The 10,936-nt window shown below is 36.9% G+C and overlaps 1 pseudogene; it reads left to right on the top strand.

Moving 5' to 3' along the window:
• Positions 1-1,037: 1,037 nt before the first annotated feature.
• On the top strand, positions 1,038-10,655 carry LOC122738536 (annotated as a pseudogene).
• The last annotated feature ends 281 nt before the right edge of the window (positions 10,656-10,936 follow it).

The following is a 10,936-nucleotide window of genomic DNA, read 5'->3' as shown; positions in this document are numbered from 1 at the left end:
CTATTGAATACAGAGGTGAGACAAAGTTCACAGGTTTAGATGCCTTTGGCAAATCAATCATTTTTCAAAAGTTTAGGGGATTAAAATTACAGAGGACACTTTTGGACAAGTTTGAACAGTGGTGTTGGGGAAGTAATGAGTGGCAGGTTGGTGATTTACAAAATGATATCTGAATGAAGGCTTCCTAAAATCATGTTGTTAACACCTACCCAGTTACCATACCATTGATGACTGAGTATTCTCAACATCACACAAGCTGAGTTGCTTATGAGAAATGAACTATTCTTTTTCACTTTAACAAAGTTTCTTTTCTACACAATTTTGGTCAATTCACATACTGGCTTTATGGCACCACTAAGTTGATGACAAAACCCTTCCTATACCCACAGACACAAACATGATAAAATGGTATGTAGCGATCAACAAGTTTATCTCTGTGCAGCTATTTTCAGTTAAATCTATAAATTCAAAGTCTTCAAATACCACGTAGAATGATGGTTACCTTTATTCATCTGTGATAGATTTCACATTACCTCTAATAAGTTAATGTATCAGGATAAGTCTATCAATTACAGGATGTAGGCTATTAATGTTCATAGCATAAATCATCAGGTAAGTAGACGGAGCTGCTAGAGAATAACCCATATACCTTACAACTGATTTTTGTGTCTAAAGATCAACTGTGTTTCTTGAATTCCTTGCAATTAGAGATTGTTTCATTTCTTGCATTTGTATCCCTGATGCCTGACACATATGAGATATTTAAATACTTATTAATTGGCTTATTGAGTTAAAACTTTTTATTGTATGTAGATGTTGAAAACATAAAGATATTAAAACCCTGGGCAAGTCAATCTCTCTGTGCCTTAGTTTTCTTAAAATGGTGATAAAAGCATCTAGCTTCCAGATTATTGTGAGCATAGGATAAGATAATATCTGTAAAGTATTTTGTAGACCATAAAGAGATATTTAAATGCTAACTGTTTATTATAATAGCTATTTATGAAAATAGGCAAATTGAAGGGTATCTTATAGAGATGCGACCCAATATCCCTCCCTGCATGAATAACAGCAGGTGAGCAACTACCAACAATGAGAAGGTAAACTTTGTAAATAAGAGCTTCATAAATGCTTTTTCATTGATTCATTGATTCATTCATTTACTTATGGTCCACAGGATGTGTTTGTAAAGCTCGATGTCTAATCTAAATATCAGTAATAATGCTATAATGACATTATATCATTCCTATTTTTAAATTTTGATGCTTTGATTGTAAAAATGGTCCTAAGACATTCTCTTGCATTTAACATCCTGTGAACTAATGCATAGGCATATAACATAACTAACATTTTTTTTTTGTAATTGAATAAAAATATTGGGAGGTTTTTGTCTTCTGTAAGCTTACTGAAAGTGGCTTCTTTCCTTATTACCTTTAGTATCAGGAGTCAACACCCCAGTCTGAAATTTAAATGTCTTCACAAACAAGCACCCTTCCTATCTTTTCAGATGTCTAACACTTGACTACCCTTCTAAGATCTACAATGGAGTCAACTGGCCCAGTGGCTGTGCTGCACACACAGTGCCCCATTTTCCATCTCTGTGTCCTTAGACTGACTTCCCTCTGTGTGTGGAATGCATTCCCTCCTCTCCTTAGCTTTTTGTAATCTATGCTTTCCTTTGAGACTCAGTTCAAGCACTACCTTCTAAATGAAATCTTTTCTGATTCCCCTTAGATGTTAAGACATCCCTTCCCCAAACTACCTGGTTTTCATTCTGTGTATATTATGTATATGTGTGTGTGTGTACACATGCATATCCACATATACATCCATATATACTCACATATGTGTGTATGTACATATGTATGTGTGCATGTAAGCACACATGTATGTATGTATATATTTGAGTTACCTTCCTTATTATCATGCAAGTTCCTGGAGTATAGAGATTGTTTCATTTACTTCTTTGTACAGGGTGTCCCCAAAAATCTTAGTGTAGTTTTAAACTATTAAAGCTTAAAACTTATTTAACCTATTCAAACTTAAAACTGCACGGAGACTTTTGGAATACCCTGTATCTCCAGAGCTTAGCACAGTGCTTGACAGATAATATATAATATTATAATAGCATATAATAAGCACTTAGATGATTATATATTGATTTCCCTGCTTATTATTAAATTGTTGACCAGTACAATGAATTTTTGTTTGTAATTATTATAGTTAAAACCAGTATTTCCTGATCATCTCTTTAGAAATGATTACTTTTCATTTTATCATTACAAGCATTTAAAATGTTTAAATGAACATTGTTTTATTTTAAATCAAAGTGATTGAAAATATTTTTATTTTCATATTCAGAAAGATTTTTCCATGGTTAAAGAGAACTTATTCCAGCCAAGGAGGCTAAAAAATTATTTATGTTTGCATATACTATTAAAGGTGTTCATGCAGGTCTAGGGTTTGCAAATGAAGCAGCTTTTCCCTGGCTCTAAGTAAGAGTGCATGGGGGAATTCAGAAGGACTCATAGTTGAGCACATCAAAGTAAAATCCCACATGAGAGAAGTGAACATAAAATCAAATACTCTTCATTGTAAAATTGGGCACGATGCCATCCTGATGAATAGCCAAATCACAGAGAAGTGTGTTTTGCCTGTTTCAATATTTAATTCCTCTTTGGAGCATTTCCTCCTTATCCTGGGCCTCAAGTTCAGGTAAGATGTCTCTTTCATCTCCAAGTCACACCCATGGTAAAGCATATAGGCGATTCCCTGAGGGACACCCATGAAACCCTTTAAGGCCCAATTGCTATATTTTCTTGCCTATTACTAAAGACTCTGCATCTAACTGCACTGCCTTATCTATTAGGAATTGCAGGAAATGTAAAAGACAGACAACAGTGGAATGGCATGGTTAAGAAAGTGTGTCCATTCAGCAAAAGTCAAAGGGATTCTTTCTTGGGAAGATTATGGGAATAAGACTGAGATAAAGGTAGAAAGAGTTGAAATTCAGTGTAGTATATGCCTAGGTTGCCTGTGCTACTCCCCAGAGTCCATCAGAACATCAATATGTTTGCCTTATCTTTTTCAGGGGGCCCCTGAAACTTTGGTACCTTTCAGGACAGTCTCAGTTATAACTCCAAACCCTGGGCTGATCAAAGACTCTTAAAATGACCCTATGGGTCCTAGGGCCCAACTTTGTTTATGGTGCTTACCTCACTACTTCTTTACCTTATGCCACTTAGATCTTCTTTCTTATTTTTTGCTCACTTGCTTTATCTGTCACGAAATCCTTAATGGTAAGACAGTGACCATTGATCATTTGCATGTTTTTTTTAAATACTTCTTTATTGAAAGTTAAATGAAATCCCTATGTCATTACACTGCTGCCCAACAGATGTATAGTTTGTATGTATCAGCCAATATAAAGTCTAAATAGAAAAAGTGGGAAAGTGGATTGTATGCTAGATAACATTTCAATTAAGTAAAACATTGGGCAGAGAAAATGGCACCTCTGAAAGTCAAAACATCTTTATTCTTATCATGAGTCAATTAAAAAAACCCATTTATTAAGCACTTATTATAGGCAAGGCACCGTGCTAAGTGCCAGGGCTGCAAATATATACATACAAGAGAGGCCTTGAACTCAAGGAATTTACATTCTGATAGGAGAAAGACAACACATATAGGGAATTAGTGGTAAGTGAAGGATAGGGAATTCAGAGGCAATAATGATCAGTATCATGGGGAAAATGATCAAACTTGCTTTCTAGACCATAGTTTGCTAGCCCTTGGATCCCAAATGTCCCTTCAAACTCTGAGATTCCATTTGAAACTTTTTTATAGTGATTGTACACCTAAGCACAGGACTGATATCGTAGCAAGATACTTTGTTATAAATACAGAATAACTGCCTTACTGTAAAGTGGATCAACTGCTGAGGGAAGTTGTATACTCTGCATCCTGAAAATCTTTACAAAAAGGAAGGACATCTTTCCTATTATGATTTAAGCTCATATCAACCTAAGGCAGGGGCATAGACTAACTGACTGATTGCTATGGTCCTTAGGAGCCAGGTGATTTGGTGATGCACCAGTTGGGAAACAGTCTTTGCCAAAAGAAGAAAAAGAAAAAAACAGAAAGAAAGGAAGGAAGGAAGAAGGAAAGAAGGAAGGAAGGAAGGAAGACAGGAAGGAAAGAAGGAAGGAAAGAAGAAAAAGAAAAGTAACTTGTCATGATTCTATTCTTTATGGCCCTTCTGCTCTGCTTGGCTCCAAAATGAAGAAAGCCTTTGAAAGGCAAAAAAGAGCTAAGAGTGACAGTGAATTTCATGAAAGGGCACCTAATAACCTACTGCAAGTAAGGACCTGAATCATCCCACTTCTCTACTTCTGAGTTATTAGGCCACATCTCACTCAAAAGATTAAACATTTTATCTCAGGGGTCATTCTATTTTATTGCAGCATTGCCTTTAGCAATGCTATAGTTAAGGTTCTGTCAGTGTTTCCATTATACACCCCTATTTTCTGGAATTTACAACTTAAGGCTAAAAATTCCCTCTGAGGTGAACCTTGGCAACTGCAGCTCACTCTTTTTACCTGTTAAAGATTTTTTTCTCCTAAAATTAATTTTTAAAGGAATTACTCAATTTGAGCTGAAAGTGGGCACTAAATACAGAAAATTAGACTGAATTTTCATACCCTCTAAAAACTGTTGTTTAAAAAATTACTGATATCTTTTTAAAAAATACCACCTATATTTCCCAGTATATCCTTCCATCTTTCAGAACCCAATTCCTATACCAAAAAATATAAAAAGAGGAGGAGGGGCAGCTAGGTGGCGCAGTGGATAGAGCACCAGACTTGGATTCAGGAGGACCTGAGTTCAAATCCAGCCTCAGACACTTGACACTTACTAGCTGTGTGACCCTGGGCAAGCCACTTAACCCCAATTGTCTCACCAAACCAAAAAAAAAGAGGAGGAAAATAGTTTAGCAAACTGACCAACATATTGAAAATTCTGATATATTGTGTACTATTCCAGACATATAGTCTCCTACTTCTATATGAAAACATGAGGAGGTACTTTTTCATATTTGTTTTTTAGGGTCAGGTTTGTTCATTATAGTTTTGGACCATTTGGGTTTAATCATTTTGTTGTTATTATTTTCATTTTGTGTATAGTAATTATACATATTGATTGAAAGTTCTGCTTACCTCACTATGTATAGTTAATGTCTTTTCAGTCTCCTTTGTATTTATCATTTTCTCATTTCTTGAAGCACATAATATTCCATTTTATTCATGTGTGATAATTTGTTTATCCATTCCCCAATCAATGAGCATCTACTCTTTCCAAATGTTGTTGTTTTCTTTCCAGAAAAGCACTGCTATGAATATTTTGGTGTGTGCCAAAACACACACTATATTTGCCCCCCTTACTGGATTTAAAGTGAAACCTCAGAGTTGCTCTGATATGTATTTTTCTCATTATTGGTGATTTGGAACATTCTTTAAAATGATTCTTGATGGCTTGCAATTCTTTTGAGAACTAGTTATATCCTTTGACTTGTATATTAAGAATGGCTTTTGATCAATTATTTGTCTTGGTTGGCCAAAAAATTAGGATATCAAACCCATATGTCAGAGATAACTTATCCAAATATTTTAGTTGAATATTTTATTATCCTGCTGCATTGATTTTGTTGTTGCAAAAGCTTTTCAATTTCATGTCATTGAAATCATCTGTTTTATCTTTTGCAGTCCCATCTAGTCCTTATTTTATAGAGAATTGACTCATAATTTTATTTATGAAAGCTATCTGATCTGGTTTCCAAATACTTTTCAACTTTCTTTTGCTTCATGTATTTCCAACTTCTCAGTAACTTAGCCTTTAAATCCAAGACATATGCCTTAGAGGACAATTCAGAAATGAATGAGATCTTCAAGATTTTGCGTCTTATTAATCATTATATTTTTCCAGGAACCTTGATCTAAAAATAGATGATTAAATAAGTAGCAAATCTTTACTGAAATTAATGAGTTTTGATGGCAAATTTCTAAGACATTCAATAATTACTATGGTTCCTTAAAATGTTCTGTAGCATCCATAGTTACAATTTGAAGGCTGAAATGCAAAAGTTATTAAGTAAAATCCACAGGAATCATTCTCTTGCACATGCCTTTGTAATTCCAAATCACATCAAGAGGAAGGGAATATTTGAAGGCCACTCTTCTTCTTTTTGCCCATATCTAAGCAGAATTTTTTTCCCTAGTTAAACTTATAATTTAGTACATCTTCTTTTTGGATTATCCAAGAGAGGATTAGACATATTGGGTTTCTGAAATTCAATCAATCAACAAACATTTTTAAAGCATCTACAGTATATTAGGCATAGTGTGTGGTGCTGAAGATACTAACACAAAATGAAATAATCCTAGCCCTGGGAGAATTCACAGTTTAACCACAAGAAACAATATGTAAATATATAGGAATGTGAAAAAATAGATAAAACTTAAAACATAGTAGCTCAGAATTGGAAAGGCTTCCTATAGAAGGTTATATAAGTTTGGCATTGTGAAAAGAGAGAAAATTGCTAGAGCACTGGGGTTAGAGTCTGGAAGACCTGACTTCTAATGCTGTCCTAGAACTTATTAGCTGTGACCTGGGCAAGTCACTTAGCCTCTGCTATCCTCATCTGCAAAATGGAGACTAATATTAATCCCTACCATAGAGGGTATTTGTAAGAATTAAGTAAGATTGTACATAGTTATACCTAGTATTTTGCAAAACTGAAGGTGCATAAAATATTAGACATCATAATTCTTAAGGATTGTAGGAGGCAGAAAAGAGGAGGTAGTCCATCCTAGTGCAGAAGCATGGAGTAAGGTGATTCAAATATTTTGCCTGTGTGCTGAGTTCCATTGTTCTCAGTGGGAGCTCTAGACAGAGAAATAATCAGAGTTGGTGAGTCAGTGGATCAAGAAATTTTTATTTTATTTTATTTTTTGATTTCTTTGCAGGGCAATGAGGGTTAAGTGACTTGCCCAGGGTCATACAGCTAGTAAGTGTCAAGAATCTGAGGCCGCATTTAAACTCAGGTCCTCCTGAATCCAGGGCCATGTATACAAAGGAAGGACAAAAATGGTTGTTGATTTCAAGGGAATCACATTCAAATGTGAGAGAAAACATGTAAATAACTAGGTCTGTACAAGATTTATACAAAATAGATAAGAGTATGAAGTAGGATAGTAGTAGCAGGGGGGGCATCAGGAAAGACTTCCTGAATGAAGCCAAGACATCTGAGAGGTAGAGGTGAGGAGAGATAATATTTCAGGAATGGGGGGGCAGTCAATGTAAATAGAACATAGTGTTATGTATGAAGAAAAGAAAGTCATACAGTTTAGCTGGGTTAGAGAGTATATGGAAGAGAGCAAAGTGTAGGAAGATTGGGAATGGAAGAAAGGACTAGGCTGTGAAGGACCGCTAAGTGCCAAGATGATTTTATATTTGATCCTAGAGATACTAAGAAGACACTGGAGTGTATTAATTGTGAGGTGGGAGTGGAGTAGTGACATGGGTAGACCTATGTTTTTAAAAACTCACATTGGCAGTTGCATGGAAGATGCATTAGAATGGGGAGAGATTTGCAAAGGGGGATTAGACCCAGTGGATCAGGTTCATTCTGGCTCCAAGTGTCTCAAACATTTGTGACTATCATTGTCTGACCCTCCCAACTTCAAAATAATGACAAACATCAGCATTCTTGTGGTTCTTTTCTGCAGTCTACAGATACAGATCCATAGTAATAAATGCAATGTCCTGCCTCTGTGTTTTTTATTTAAAAGTATTTTACTTATGATTTGATTTTCTTAGTCAATTATGTGTGTGTATGTGTGCATGTGTCTGTTTGAAGGGAGATAGGTTTCTTTTATGTCTTTTTTTTTTCATTCCACACGAGTAGGTTTCTCATTTTTATTTTATTTATTTTTATTCTTAGACCCTGTAGAATTTTTAAGCTAAACAAATGTATTTGGTTCCAATTCAATACAGATTTTTTAAAAAATAAGAGAACAAAATTTAAAAATCAAGGTCAAACTAGCTGTAATTTGTTTTTTTTTCCCTTTATAATAAATTTCTTCCCAAATGATGCTATGTGTATATTTTGACACAATTATATGTGAAAATGCGTGCTGTGTGACATCTAAAATGACATTGGAATATCTTTCCTTGTATTAGCATTATTTCAGCATTCCACCAACAGGAGATGGTTTGGAGAAATGAAGAGGATCTTAGCATACACACACACACACACACACACACACACACACACACACACACACACCCCTCTGATTTTTATTCCAGTACCTCAAGCCATAAATCCAATATCATGCATTTCTCAGAATTTAGAAGGTTTAGCAAAAAGAAGGCCTTTAAATAAGACAAAAAAGAGTCCAAGATGCATAAGTAAAAAATCAGATATGATATTCTTAAATGATGATTTATTTTAAAAATCTTTGTTTCACAACTAAAGATAAAATTTGTTTCTTTGAGTTTATGGCATGTAACAAAACTTTATGTAGGAATAAGGACTTAGCATAATGGGTCAAATCTATGATCTATCCACACCACTACGCTCTTTTTTTTTTTTTTGTGAGGCAATTGGGATTAAGTGACTTGCCCAGGGTCACACAGCTAGTAAGTGTCAAGTGTATGAGGCCTGGATTTGAACTCAGATCCTCCTGAATCCAGGACTGGTGTTCTATCCACTGTGCCACCTAGCTGCCCCCAGAACTCTTGCCAGCACTATGTCTAAGAGAGATGGAGTGCTGTTTTTGTTCAGTTGTGTCAGTCATGTCTGACTGTTCTTGACCCCTTTGGGGGTTTTCTTGGCAAAAATACTGAAGTATTTTGCCATTCCTTCTCAAGTTCATTTCAGAGATGAGGAAACTGAGGCAAACTGGATCAAGTGACTTGCTCAGTGCCACACAGTGTCTGAGGCCAGATTTGAATTCAGGTCTTCCTGACTCCAGGCTTGGCACTCTATTCACTCCACCACCTGGTTGTGGTATAGTGAAATGTTCACTGCATTATAATTTAGAAGGATTCAATTCAGATCCTGGATTTGCTGCTTTTTTTCCTAAGTAAAATAGGGTAAGTTTTTAACTTTTCCATGCCTCTGTTTCCTCATCTTTGTGGTACTGTGAATAAAATGTTGGGTCTGGAGTCAGAAAGAATCTGGTCTCAGATACTTACTGTGTCACTCTGGGCAAGTCATTTAATCTCTGTCTGCCTCAGTTTCCTCATCTGTAAAATGGGGATGAAAACAGTACCTACCTCCACTATGGCATCAAATGAGATTATAATAGTAAAGAGCTCAGTACAGTTCCTGGAACATAGTAAGTGGTATATGAATGTTAGCTATTGTCCTTCTCTTCCTCCTCCTCCTCTTCCTCCTCTTCTCCTCCTTGCAATCAGTAAACAGGAAATAATTAAAGTAGTGACAAAGGGACCATAGGGAAAGAAAATTGATAAAGAAAATCCCTATTACTGGGATAATGGATTTGTAATCTGTGAATCCACACCAAGTGTTGCAAATAACTCCCTTTGTGGTCTTGCACAAGTATTTTTTAAAAACCACTTAATGTTTTTTTTTAATTGATTTCATTAAATATTCCCAATTACATGCAAAAAATTTAACAATTATTTTTAAAATGTTTAAGTTTTAAATTCTCTGCCTCTCACTCCTCTGCCCTCCTTAAGAAGGCAAGCAATTTGATTTCAATTATACGTGAGAGGTTATGCAAAACAAATTTCCATATTAGCTACATTGCATAAAAAATCATAAAGAAAAAATGAAAATAAAGTTTTTTTTTAAAAAGTATGTTCAAATTTGCATTCATCAGTTCTCTTTCTGAAAGTGAAAAGCGGGTCAGTCTCTTCTCCTCCTACCATGACTGCGCAGCGCGGAGCGGAGCCAGAGCTCCAGCCACGTTGCAATTCGGTAGAAGCTGGTGATTGTGGGAGATGGGCCTTGTGGGAAAACCTGCCTCCTCATTGTCTTCAGCAAGGACCAGTTCCCTGAGGTCTATGTCCCCATTGTCTTTGAAAATTACATTGCTGACATCGAAGTGAACGGCAAGAAGGTGGAGCTGGCACTATGGGACACAGCTGGGCAGGAAGACTATAACCGACTTTGGCCGCTCTCTTACCCTGACACTGATATCATCCTCATGTGCTTCTTCATTGATAGCCCAGACAGCTTTGAGAACATCCCTGAGAAATGGACACCCGAAGTGAAGCACTTGTGTCCCAATGTGCCCATTATCCTCGTGGGGAACAAGAAGGACCTGAGGCAGGATGAGCATACCCACAGAGAGCTGGCCAAGATGAAGCAGGAAACCATGAGGTCAGAGGAGGACAGGGACATGGCCAATCGGATCAGCGCCTTCAGCTACCTTGAGTGTTCTGCCAAGACCCAGGAGGGGGCCTGAGAAGTGTTTGACAGGTCTGGAAGAATAAGGTGGGGAAGGGCTGCCCTCTCCTCTGAGCGTCGCCCATCCGCCAAGGTCTACACACCGGCGGACTCCATACTGCTAGGCCTTGGTCCCTTCCTGCCCAAGGCTGCATGTGTGCTATTGCTCTCCTGCTCTTGAGAGTAGGAAAGACCCTTTAGGGGGCAGGGGACTATCCATATCCTCATGGGTGTCAGAGCTTAGCTCTTGCTCCCATCTGAAATAGGACTGTGCTTTCCATGTTCAAGAAGCAGGGGTAGGGAGTGAGAGGAAGTGGTCTTTGCTGCTTATCCTGCCCTAAGGTTTACCCACCAGCATTTTTTTACATAACTAGTTCTGGAGCCTAGCTCTTTTTCAGTGCCTCCCAGTGAGGCTTCTGGCCCCTTTTCCCCACCCCCCTCACTTTAGGCATGGCTCAGGAT

This window comes from Dromiciops gliroides, chromosome 2 (genome assembly GCF_019393635.1).
Source record: "Dromiciops gliroides isolate mDroGli1 chromosome 2, mDroGli1.pri, whole genome shotgun sequence".
Lineage (NCBI taxonomy): Eukaryota > Metazoa > Chordata > Mammalia > Microbiotheria > Microbiotheriidae > Dromiciops > Dromiciops gliroides.
This window is presented reverse-complemented; position numbering and strand designations above follow the sequence as displayed.